The 13,396-nt window shown below is 39.4% G+C and overlaps 1 long non-coding RNA gene across 1 annotated transcript; it reads left to right on the forward strand.

Moving 5' to 3' along the window:
- Positions 1-740: 740 nt before the first annotated feature.
- On the forward strand, positions 741-4,390 carry LOC138439721 (uncharacterized). The gene is made up of 2 exons (XR_011256802.1): positions 741-867; positions 3,509-4,390. It is a non-coding gene; the product is annotated as an uncharacterized lncRNA (long non-coding RNA).
- The last annotated feature ends 9,006 nt before the right edge of the window (positions 4,391-13,396 follow it).

A 13,396-nucleotide genomic window follows, 5' to 3' on the forward strand; every position in this document is an offset into this window, starting at 1 on the left:
TGTTAATTGATCTTGAATATTAAGCTGATCTTGCTTTACATCCCAGTCATACATATTATCTTTTTCATAAATTGATGAGTTTTTAAATAAATATATTGTTAAAATACTATATGTCTATGTTTATGAGCAATATTGATCTTTAATTACCTTCTCTGTAGGATTCTCATAAAGTTTTAATATCAAGGTTATGCTTTTATGCCATCAGATGAACTGGAAAGCAGTTTTGCCCCCTCTATTTTGTTAGAGTCTGTGTAAACTTGATATTATTTCCTCCTAAATGGTTGATATAATTCAGTGGTAAAGTCAAGTGGACTTGGAGGCAATAATTACAAATTCATTTCTTTAAAGAATGGCTTTTCAAAAAGTTTGTTCATTTCATAAGTTGTAAAATTTATTAACATAAAGATATGTCATCTTTCTGCTTTTTGTTATCTTACTCGCTCTTTTTCAAAATTTCTATACAATCTGTAGAATGCTGCCTCACTCCTTCCATGTTGATATTCTTCATTTTTTCTCTCTCCCTCTCTGTTTGTTCTTTTTTTCACTTCTAGTTTATCAGTTATATTGATCTTTTCAAAGAGCCAGCTTTAGGTATCATTGGTTTTTCTCTATTGTTTTCTATTTCATTGATTTTTACTTCTGCTTCATTTGTGTGTTTATGTTTTGGAATGTTTATCTGGAGCAGTTTCCTGGAAGCGGTGTTGCTTGAGTCAAAAGGGACATGCGTGTGCACTTTTATTAGATACTGTCAAATTTTCATCCCCAGTGGCTGCGATCTTCTGCACTGCCAATATCTTCACTCGTGTCTTCCTGTCGCTTCGCTGATGGAGTGGGTTTTCCAGCTCTCAGACTTGGCTCATCTGATGGGTAAGAGGTCGTATCTCAGTGTAATTTTGATTTGTATTTTTCTTAAGTAATACATTTTTATACTTAAAAATTACCACTTTCTCAAAGGTAATTTTTCTTCCACATTTTTATAGAATGGGAAAATGTCTCATGTACACTAAAAGATAATTTTAAAGGAAAAAAAAGTTTTCTTCATCTGCCAATATCTTGGGGTTTTCATTTACACTGCAAAGAACAAATTATAAACCACTTTGCATAGGGTCCCAGCCCCAAAATGAGGGTTTGATTTACCATGTAATTTTTTTCTAGTTCATATTTCTGTTCTGAACAAGTTTTGGGGTTTGAGGTTATAAACAAAATAATTTGACTGTTTCCTTGTGGTTAAACAAATGCCATAAATATATGTTAGAGAAAAAATCCCTTTTGAAGGAGAAAAAGCAGGGCAATATTTTCCAAAAATGATCAGTATCTATTTGCCTGACAAAGATTTGATTCCATAACGCAGAAACTCTTGTTCCCATCATAAAATATGGTGTGTATTTTTTTCTGGCCCACTGACTTTAGGTATTTGATAATATAGCCCCGAAAGTCTGGGAGGTTTTTCTCCTTGTATTTGTTCTCATGAGTTTGACTTGGAATGGATATTAAACCTTACTTCCTGTTGCATTGTACTTTGCTTCTTTCCACTTGTTTATCTTTTTATTCCCAGTTTAACTTCTTACTCAAAGACTTTTGTGTTATCTTTTTGCACTTTTTTAACCTATCGATTTTTACTCTTTCCTGCTCTCATGCCTTCCTTACATCTCATCCACACCTTGTTTTGTTTATACTTTCTCGGCCATGCTACACCGTGTGTGGGATCTTAGTTCCCCCCCTAGGAATTGAACCTGCTCCCCTTGCATTGGAAGTGCAACCACTGGGCCACCAGGGAATCTTTCATCCACACTTGGGCTCACACGCTTACGTCTAATTCTCATGCTGATCGACTCTTGCGTCACGTGCCCACTGACTATAAGAAACAGCTCTCACTTAAGTCATGGTTTACACTTTTCAAATGGAACACATAACTCTTGAGAGGTCCCTTTACCTGTTTTGTTGTCATCCTTGACCTGATGAAATTAACTTTTGTTACCTCACTTAACCGCCTAGGATCACTTGTATAGGGGTATCAAAAAATCTCACCCACTAGCAGGTTGTGTCTCCTTTCTGGTCACACTCTAACCCTCTGCATCTTTCCCTTTCTTTCATCAGACATTTATGGTGCATGTATTAAATGCCAATCCTTGAACTAGACAGAAAGGTTACATAAATAAACAAGGCAGAGTTTTTACTCTGAAAGTGCCCATAATCTACGTTTGATTGATTCAGTCACATCCCTACAGGGCAGGTGAAAATCTTTGCTGCCTTTCTTCCCTCCTTGACGTGGCTTATTCCTACTTACCTTTTCATTTTATTGGTACATTTTCCAGGAATTGTTTCTGACTTCTTTCTCCATTCTCAGAGTTGTTTGGTGCCCTTCCTGGAGGCTGCGAAAGCGCACTGGACTTTCCCCATTTTATCTTGTTTTACCACTGCTGCTGCTGCTAAGTCACTTGAGTTGTGTCCAACTCTGTGCAACCCCATAGATGGCAGCCCACCAGGCTCCCGTCCCTGGGATTCTCCAGGCAAGAACACTGAAGTGGGTCGCCATTTCCTTCTCCAGTGCATGAAAGTGAAAAGTGAAAGCAAAGTCGTTCAGTTGTGTCTGACTCTCAGTGACCCCATGAACTGCAGCCTTCCAGGCTCCTCCGTCCATCGTACCACAGTGTATTGTAATTGTGTCCTTCTCTAGACTGGAAGCTTCTGTGAGGGCAGAAACAGGTCTCTATCATTAACTCTAAGTTCCCAGCACCCAACAGAGTGTCAGCAGCCTAGGAGACACTCAAAAATGTTTTTCTGAATGAGTGGCTATGCATACGTCTGTGTGTACTCAGTTGCTTCAGTATGTCTGACTCTTTGCGACTGTATGGGCTGTAGCCCGCTAGACTCCTCTGTCCAGGGGATTCTCCAGGCAAGAACACTGGAGTTGGTTACCATGTCCTCCTCCAGGGGGTCTTCCCGACCCAGGGGCTGAACCCAGATCTCCTGCATCTTCTGATCACAGGTGGATTCTTTACTGCTGAGCCATCAGGGAAGCCATTATGCATATATATATATGAGTATAAATCATGTGCAGGTAAATAATGGCTTAGTGGCTAAAAAGCAACCACAGAAGAGGTAAATAGAGCAGAAAGAAAATACGCCTCTAGTGCAAATGGAGTAAGCAAAGCACCGGAATAGAATGAGCTCCTTAAAGTATATTCCAAAGATTACTTCCCAGAAATGTTGCCTGTTCTAGTCTCAAGTACCTTTGAAGTATGTTTTTAAACAACCACCAACCAAATTTGTTTGACTTCCTTTAGTAGTATTGATTGTACTCATGAAATCCTAATGAGGGATTTTGACATTTACCAACAAGCACCATGCTAAGTTGAGTCTCATAAATGTTAATCAGTAATTCCAATGAGCTCAGTCACACTTGCGCCTTTAAACCCAAAATGAACTTTTAATCCTCTGTCCAAATACAGTCACCAGTTCAAAAATTAACACCTGAGAGGGGAGAGTAACACATGCTTGTTTATAGCAGGTTTCTGGTCCTGAATATTCATTGGAAGGACTGATGCTGAAGCCAAAACTCCAATACTTTGGCCACCTGATGTGAAGAGCTGACTCATCTGAAAAGACCCTGATGCTGGGAAAGATTGAAAGCAGGAGGAGAAAGGGATGACAGAAGATGACATAGTTGGATGGCATCACCAACTTGATGGACATGAGCTTAAGTAAACTCTGGGAGCTGGTGATGGACAGGGAGGCCTGGCGTGCTGCGTTTCATGGGGTCCCAAAGAGTCGGACACGACTGAGCGGCTAAGCTGAAATGAAGAGGAGGTTTTAGTTTCTGGCTGTGTTTATCGTATCTGTATTAAAAATATATATATTTTAGTGCGTGTGTGTGTGTGTTTTACAATATTGACAAGACATTGGAAACAAAAGAGATGGCTAAAGATTTCCTAGTTTGCCAGTATACCAAGGAAGGACCTGTTTTAGTTCTCGTTTATAATATGTTTGGAAAATACTTTGGTTTCAGAGCCACATAGTAGTATCTCTATTACCCCTTTAAAAAATTTTGTTTTCCTCCCTCTCTGTCATGCATAATTTCTATGCAAATTGAGTTTTGACTGAAGCTATTAGATAAAACTAACCTAAGAGTACATAAGCTGTGAAAAGATCAGCTCTGAACTGGGTGGAAGTCTCCAATTATAATGTAACAATACACATAAGCCCAAGAAACCCAGAATATGAAGAAATGTGGCACCCAGAAATCCAATGATCATATATTAGAGTTTCATCTCTGTCTTTGTCTATTTAACATTTATTCTCACAGGTCTATTCACACGGGTTGCAAAACTTCCCTTTTAATAGCTAAATCCTTTTTAAAAAACTTGTAATAAAAACCTTCATTAAAGCATTTACTAGATACAGAAATTAAGGAGTATGTATACTTACAAATTCTAATTTTTAAAGCACCTACTGTAACCTTAAAATTAAACATTCAAAAAACTAAGGTCATGGCATCTGGGCCCATCATTTCATGGCAAATAGATGGGGAAACAGTGAAAGCAGTGACAGATTTTATTTTCTTGGTTTTCAAAATCACTGTGGACAGTGACTGCAGCCATGAAATTAAAAGACACTTGCTCCTTGGAAGAAAAGCTATAACAAATCTAGACAGCATATTAAAAAGCAGAGATATCACTTTGCCAACAAAGGTCTATGTAGTCAAAGCTATTGTTTTTCCAGTAGTCATGTACAGATGCGAAAGTGAAAGTCACTCAGTTGTGTGTGAGTCCTTGGGATCTCATGGGTTGTACAGTCCACGGAATTCTCCAGGCCAGAATACTGGAGTGGGTAGCTTTTCCCTTCTCCAGGGGATCTTCCTAACCCAGGGATTGAACCCAGGTCTCCTGCAATGTAGGCAGATGTGACAGCTAGACAATGAAAAAGGCTGAATGGCCAAAGAATTGATGCTTTAGAACTATGGTGCTGGAGAAGACTCTTGAGACTCCCCTGGACTGCAAGGAGATCAAACCAGTCAATCCTAAAGGAAATCAATCCTGAATATTCATTGGAATATTCATGCTGAAGCTGAAGTGCCAATACTTTGGCCACATGATGCAAAAATCCGACTCATTGGAAAAGACCCTGATGCTGGGAAAGACTGAGGGCAAGAATAGAAGGGGGCAACAGAGGATGAGATGGTTGGATGGCATCACCGACTCAATGGACCTGAGTTTGAGCAAGCTCCAGGAGTTGGTGATGGACGGGGAAGGCTGGCGTGCTGCAGTCCATGGGGATGCAAAGAGTAGCACATGACTGAGCAACTGAACAACAACAACAATAACCTTAAAGAGTCAGAAAACATTTACCTTTTAAATTTTATTCAGTTTATTTTCCTGAATTTTTGCGATGGTGGTGGTGATGATGAATATTAGTGAGAAGTTATGTTAATTTTAAACGTAATTGAATGAAACACCAATGGCTACTAAACTTAAAATCAGAATTTTATTTGTTTGGACATTGTGATTAATCCCAGATGGGAGATTTTCTTTTCATAATCAGGATAGAAAAGTTTCACAAAGCATGCTTAATAGAGGATGACATTGCATAAAACAAATTTAACTAAATGGAATCAACTGCTTTAAAGACTTCAGTAAATTTTGCTTGTTATAGAACTGTCAAATTTCATCTGTTTCTCAGCCTGAAGGTTACCTCAAATTTGTTAATTCTAAGACTCATTAAGACACAGACCTGGAAGAAGTTTCAACTGACACCCGACCCTGTCTTATAGTCCTACTTCCTTTTATCATTGGTACCCAAAAACTGCCCAGCTCTCCAACCCAACAGTGTTTGATACTCAGTTGTCAAATGCCATCCCTCCACGTATACAATTAATGTAACTGTTGACAAGACAAATCTGAGTTTATTGCTTATTGTGTCTCGCCTCCCTTGACAGAGCTCTGTCTCCAAAGGCAAAATCAAGGTCCGATATTAATTGAGAATTTGAAGTTTGGGTTAAGGTGGGTATTTCAATGTGGAGGCTTAGATTAGGATGGATGAAGATGATGACACAGCAATATGTTCATCATCTTTAAACTAGTTTGTATCTCTTTGTAAATTGCAGGTAACTGATGGACATGCAAACTCTGTCTCGTTTGGTTAAGATTCAGTTGAGTTCCTTCCTGACTCTGGAAAAACTAGTTACCTACCTGTAAGTTAGACTGGATGCTGTTAAACTTGCACAAATTGTCAACTCTTATCAAATTTGAAACTCTTGCTTCCTTCACTATCTGGCTACAGCCCTTCAACTAATGCTTCCAAATTTTCTCCCTCCCTCCTCACTTGGCATCACTGACAACAGAAATCTGATGGCATGGCTCCTTATGGAGACTCTAGGTTGCCTTGTTGTTGGCCTTCTTCCAAGGTTCTGAAGAAGCATTTTGAACTCAAGCCTGTTGCTGTGAGTAGTTGCTCAGTCATGTCCAACTCTTGGTGACTCCATGGATTGTAGCTTGCCAGGCTCCTATGTCCTTGGGAATTCTCCAGAAAAGAATACTGGAGTGGGTTGCTATGCCCTCCTCCAGGGGATCTTTCCAACCCAGGGATCAAACCCAGGTCTCCTGCATTGCAGGTGGATTCTTTACAGTCTCAACCACCAGGGAAGCCCAAGAATACTGGAGTGGGAAGCCTATCCCTTCTCCAGGGCAACTTCCCAACCCAGGATTCAAACTGGAGTCTCCTGCATTGTAGGCTGATTATTTACCAGCTGAGCTACCCAGTAAGCCCAAAGCCTGTTGACATGATACCAACCTTGAAGGGCTCACCACCACAGAAGACCATGCATGGGCTGGATTTCTCCCTGTCCAAGTCCCTGGGCCACTAAGGAAGGTTAGTGAAATGTTTGGGCCGTAATGTCTTTATGCGAGCAGTATTAAAAAGCAAAAGTATCACTTTGCTGACAAAGGTCCATCTAGCAAAGCTATGGTTTTTCCAGTAGTCATATATGGATATGAGAGTTGGACAATAAAGAAGGCTGAGTGACAAATAATTGATGCTTTCAAACTGTGATGCTGGAGAAGACTCTTGAGAGTCCCTTGGATAGCAAGGAGATCAAACCAGTCAATCCTAAAGGAAACCAACCTTGAATTTTCATTGAAAGGACTGATGCTAAAGCTGAAGCTCCAATACTTTGGCCACTTGATGTGAAGAGCTGACTCATTGGAAACGGCCTTAATGCTGGGATAGATTGAGGGCAAGAGGAGAAGGGGGCAACAGGATGAGATGGTTGGATGGCATCACTAACTCAATGGACATGAGTCTGAGCAAACTCAGGGAGATAGTGAAGGATAGGGAAGCCTGGTGTGCTGCAGTTCTTGGGGTCACAAAAAGTCGGACATGACTTAGCAACTACACAATGAAAAGACTAGACAACACCACGAAGAGTAATGATGTCTTAACTTCAATGAGCAGTATTGTGTGATATAAAGATTTCCACCCACCAACATTTGGATTTCACTGGACCAAACATTATCAGGGTTTCACTCCTATCTCTTCACTTTAACCTAAACTTTTATATTAGCATTTCTATTTTCACTTAAGACATCCCTCTCTTTGCATGACTGATCTCCAGAACTCTAAAACAGTTGACCCCTGCCACTGCCTCTTAACAGATAATTCAATTAATTCTGTAGATACAACTACAATGAGAGTCCCCATCAGAGTGTTTTTTAGATCCTGGTTCACTATGCTCAAGTGATCATGGTCACATTTGAGTTCAACAATGAATGGAGTTCATTCATCTTGAACTAAAGGGCAGAAGGGCCTGGCAATGCTGAACTTTGTATGAGCCTTGTGCTTTCAGGAGGAAGCACAAGCTGGAATCAAGATTTCTGGGAGAATTATCAATAACCTCAGATATGCAAATGACACCACCCTTATGGCAGAAACTAAAGAAGAACTAAAGAGCCTCTTGATAAAAGTGAAAGAGGAGAGTGAAAAACTTGGCTTAAAGCTCAACATTCAGAAAACTAAGATCATGGCATCCAGTCCCATCAATTCATGGCAAATAGATGGGGAAACAATGAAAACAGTGGCTGACTTTATTTATCTGGGCTCCAAAATTACTGCAGATGGTGACTGCAGCCAGGAAATTAAAAGACACTTACTCCTTGAAAGGAGAGTTATGACCAAACCTAGATAGCATATTTAAAAGCAGAGACATTACTTTGCCAACAAAGGTCCACCTAGTCGAGGCTACGGTTTTTCCAGTAGTCATGTATGGATGTGAGAGTTAGACTGTGAAGAAAGGTGAGTGCTGAAGAATTGATGCTTTTGAACTGTGGCTTTGGAGAAGACTCTTGAGAGTCCCTTGGGCTGCAAGGAGATCCAACCAATCCATCCTAAAGGAGATCAGTCCTGGGTGTTCATTGGAAGGACTGATGTTGAAGCTGAAACTCCAATACTTTGGGCACCTGATGCGAACAGCTGACTCATTTGAAAAGACCCTGATGCTGGGAAAGATTGAGGGCAGGAGGAGAAGGGGCTGACAGAGGATGAGATGGTTGGACGATATCGCCGACTCAATGGACTTGGGTTTGGGTGAACTCCAGGAGTTGGTGATGGACAGGGAGGCCTGGCATGCTGCAGTTCCTGGGGTTACAAAGAATCGGACACAACTGAGCGACTGAACTGAACTGAACCGAACTGTGTTTTCAGAAAACAATGATGGTTGAGAAACCTGTCTAAATTTTGGTCTTCTGAAATCCCTCACCACTTTATGTTCTGAAAATCAGATTACCAAAAAGAGCCATCCTCCTGCATCTGATTTAGCTGAGATTTGCTGTCCACTCTCTCTTATGACTCCCGTATGACAAAGTCAAACACAGACTTTTCCCTTTTTGCCTGAATCTGCTGACAAAACCAGACACAAACCCCTCCCCTTTAGCCTTTAGCCAACATCCTACTCTTTGTTTCAGGAGCAATTAGCTAAGATTAGAACTGTTCCTTCTCCTGAAAGGAGCTGGACACAGAGACAAAATCTTCATAGCTGTTGGGTTCCTTTTGCCCTATGCTCAGGATCCAGGGGAATTCCCTGTGTGGCTTGGGGGAGTGGGTACTGGTTAGGGATGCATTCTCTTTTCTTTTTACTTCCCAGACAAGAGAAATGGAGGGGAAAAGCTATCAGCTTATAGAACCATCAGATAAGACTATGAGAGCTACTAGTACTGTTTGCATAATCTCTAAATTAGAGATACGGAAAGCAGGAAATTTTAAGTTTTTAAGACTTTTACATTGCTGTTATGGGGCTTCCCTGATGGCTCAACAGTAAAGAATCTGCCTGCCAGTACAGGAGACCCAGGTTCTGTCCCTGGCTCAGGAAGATTCCCTGTAGAAGGAAATGGCAACCCACTCCAGTATTCTTGTCTGGGAAATCGCTGGGCTATAGTCCATGGGGTTGCAAAGAGTCAGACAGGACCAAGTGACTAAATAGCAACAACAACATGTTGCTGTTATAGTGAATCTAATCACTGAGAAAATAAAGACTGTTACATTGTTTTAAAATACCATCAATTTAGTGCTTACCTGCCCATTTTAAATAACATCCTATCACTCTGAGTAGAGCAGTTGTGAAAAGTGAGAAAATCATATCTGCTGAAGATCTAGTAAGTGTTGGCCTGGGCTAGACATCTAAATTTTCTTAATCCGTGTAAGCATTTATGTAAGATCAGTATTATCCCCATTTTAGGGACAAGGGACTGAGGCTTAGTGGTGTTAATATTTCACTCAGGATAACACGCCTATTAACTGACAGTTTCATACTTTCTCAATATCTGCTATGACTGCAGAGTGAATTCTTCAGAAATTAGTAAATAACCTATACATTTAGAACTCTCTCCTTAAGACAAACACACATATATATTTTCTACCAATGAGATGGGAGGAAAGGGGGCAGGGCACAACATTTAAAAGAACGACATAGCTATTTTCAGCTATATCACATAAACTAGCTTGAACCAGCTAGAACATGACATAAACTAGTTAGAACCAGCTAGGTCCACGATGGCAGAAGATTCCACTTCCAGTAGACCTTGATCCTCATTATATGCTCATTGAAATATACTAGCAAATACTAAACAACTCACCCACAGGTGCCATGACAATTCTTAAACTGACCATAAAAGGTCAAAGAGTGGGCAGTGGCCCAATTTCTGGATATCCCTGCCCCTTCCTATTGATAACTAAAGTAAGTTTTAGTTACTTGATCTATTTCATCAGAAAATATCTTCTTCCAGGAAAGCTCTGTGCAAAATAGCATGTAAGCTCAGTCGCTTCAATTGTGTCCGACTCTTTGAGACCCTAGAAACTGTAGCCCGCCAGGCTTTTCTGTCCATGGAATTCCCCAGGCAAGAATACTGGAGTGGGTTGTCAGGCCCTTTTCCAGGGGATTTTCTCTACCCAGGCTCTTAAGTCTACTGTTATTGCAGTGGCTGGTGAATTCTATGCCACTAGCGCCACCTGGGAAGCCCAGCAGTAGGTATTAACAAATTGTGTCCTAAGAATTTGGGTTCAAGGCATTGCGAAATGCCATAGAGCAAACTATGTGAGATCCTTATCTTGAACACCTTTCTGGGCTTGACTGTACAAGTCTTTCTCTGAGTTTCTTCCTCCTGTTTCCAGTTTTCAGTTGATCTTTGTACCTATACCTAGCAGAGTCCAAGCCAGTCCTGCGAACATTTAGTCCTTCAAACACATTACTCCATTATCTCCACACTGATACTTTAATTAAATAATAAAAGAAAGAAACTCTCCTAAAGACTAGTGGAAATTATATGCTGACAAGCTCCTACTGTTTAATGGAGGTTCAGTAGTCTGGAAATTAGAAACTGCTTTCCAACATCAGCAAAGGGAAGGATTCTACTCTGAGGCCATAATTTTCCAACCTACTTCATGGCTTGCTTTGTTCAATAAATCTTAGAAATCAGAGAAACTATACTGTGATGATTCCTGATTATGAGAGCTGGGTTATACGACCATTCTCATGTTGATCTGACTTCAGATATGGTTCTTTACCTTTCATCGGCCATTATTTCTAATTTTCTCATAGACATGTATACATTCTGAAAAAATAAGCCATTAAGGACTACAAGAGCAACCTTAGCAGCTTGGCAGGATGATACCAAGTAGAGTAATCATCATAAATGATTCACAAAGAAGAAAAACCAGTTCCATAAAAAAAATAGCAATGTTTGGGTAAAAAAATTATAGTCACCAATGGAATTTTATGACTTTCTAAAAACACTGAAAAAGCATGTGTTTAGGTATACATAAAAATATAGAATGTGCAAAAGTAATTAATTTTTTTCAGAAAGACTATTTTACAATTTAAGGAAATGCTGAAATAAAGAAACATATTATTAAGGGTGCTTGTGTCTGGTACTCTATTTAAGAGGCTCATGGCACCATCTAGTGAAATATGTGAGCAATAACATCAATATCCGACACGTACACTCTGGAGGCCTTAGTTCAGATGTTCAGCTGTGTCCCACTCTTTGCGACCCCGTAGACTGCAGCACCCCAGGCTTCTCTGTCCTTCACCAACTCTCAGAGCTTGCTCAAACTCATGTCCACCGAGTCGGTGATGCCATCCAACCATTTGCAGAAAAGAATAGTGTAATCTCTACTTGCACTAGCAAGTGTCTGAGACACCATAAGAGTCATTAACTTGGATGTATATTTAACATCATTTGAATAATAAAGATTTAGATCTCACTGAACACTTCAGTTGTACTTTTATCCTTGAAATATTTTTCAACCTCTGGTACAATTTTCTCTTCAAATACATTGTGTGTACATATCCCACTGAAATTAATGGATGGCTAGAATACATATTTGAGATTAAAAATTGAACCAGAATGCATGTTGTAACATGGAAAATAGGAAGAAACTATTTTACTTAACTCTTTAGGACTATCATGTCACAATACTTTCTTATGGAAAAAAAGGTAAGATACTTTCCTTTAAACAAATCCTTAATATGTGTAAAAAATATTTCTAATAGAGCACAAGCACATTAGAAAGGAAGGTGAAGTTGACTTTGAAAAGGTTGAAAAATATCAGGGTCTAAGAAGAGGTTCTGAATGTATAACTATTACTGTTTTCATTTCTAATACCACAAAGTCCTTTTCTCGAGTTATCGAAAGACAATATATAAATTTCATTGTTTTTTTTTTTTTTTTTTTTTTAGTCACTAAATCATGTCTGGCTCTTTTGTAATCCCATGGACAAAACCCCAGGAGCCCACCAAGTTCCTCTGTCCAAGGCATTTCCCGGGCAAGAATACTTAAGTGGGTAGCCATTCCCTTCTCCAGGGGATATTTCTTGCCCAGGGATTGAACCTGTATCTCCGGCACTGGCAGGTGGAATCTTTGCCACTGAGCCACCAGTATCTAAATTTGGAAGCCCCAATATCTAAATTTACTTAAGAGAAAAATATGTAGAAGTACAAAATTTCTTCAATTCCTTCTTAGTTAAGTTCTGTCACAAACCAGGGTCAACAAATAAGTGACCCTGAGCCGTTGGAACAGCAGGAAATTGTCTGAGCATCAGAATTCCTGCCTCTGTTCCATCTCCCTGAGTATGTTGCCAAGGGAAGTGCTGGCTTACGCATCAAGGCATTGATTGATGGTTTACTATTTTAGCACAAATATAGCAATTTTTTCCTGATTAAAATTTGATCACATAGGGACATTATGACAACAGCTATACTGTAAATTTAGATATCTTTCCCTTTTTAGAGTATCTGTGAGTGGAATAAAGTGATTTGTGAATTGGGTAAAGCAATCCATTAGAGACAGAGATTTATAATCCAATTTTATCTCAGTCTAAACCATTGCAATGCTCAACGATTATAAAAACAAACAAAAATAAACAAATGAAACTTCCACAGAAAAACAAACAAAAAACCCTATAGGTTTAGAAATCAGAATAATTATTCTACGTGTGTGTTTAAATCAAACTATAACATAAAATTATAACTCAGCTAAATGTTTAATTTAAAGCAATCAGGGCAAATAGTTCTTTGGAAAAGTTCTGCCATTTTGTAACCATTTCATTTAAGAGTAGGTCTAGGTCTCACCTATTTGCAAAATTTCAGAGACCTTGGAAGAGTGCCTTTGTCATTTTCAAGTCTGATGTTGATCACTTTTCTACTGGGTAGAATGTTGCATTCCAAAATTAGAAGTGAGTTAGCAAAATAAAAATATTCCATAATTAACTAATTGGTAAAATTTTATTGATAAGTGAAAATAATATATAAGACCCTATCATGAGAATAGATCTGAAACAAGAGGGGCTGTGTGTTCATGGTGGAAAGCACAAGAGAATAAAGGGAAGGATGTGGAGGAGTCAAGATAAATTT

Source organism: Ovis canadensis, chromosome 4 (genome assembly GCF_042477335.2).
Source record: "Ovis canadensis isolate MfBH-ARS-UI-01 breed Bighorn chromosome 4, ARS-UI_OviCan_v2, whole genome shotgun sequence".
NCBI lineage: Eukaryota > Metazoa > Chordata > Mammalia > Artiodactyla > Bovidae > Ovis > Ovis canadensis.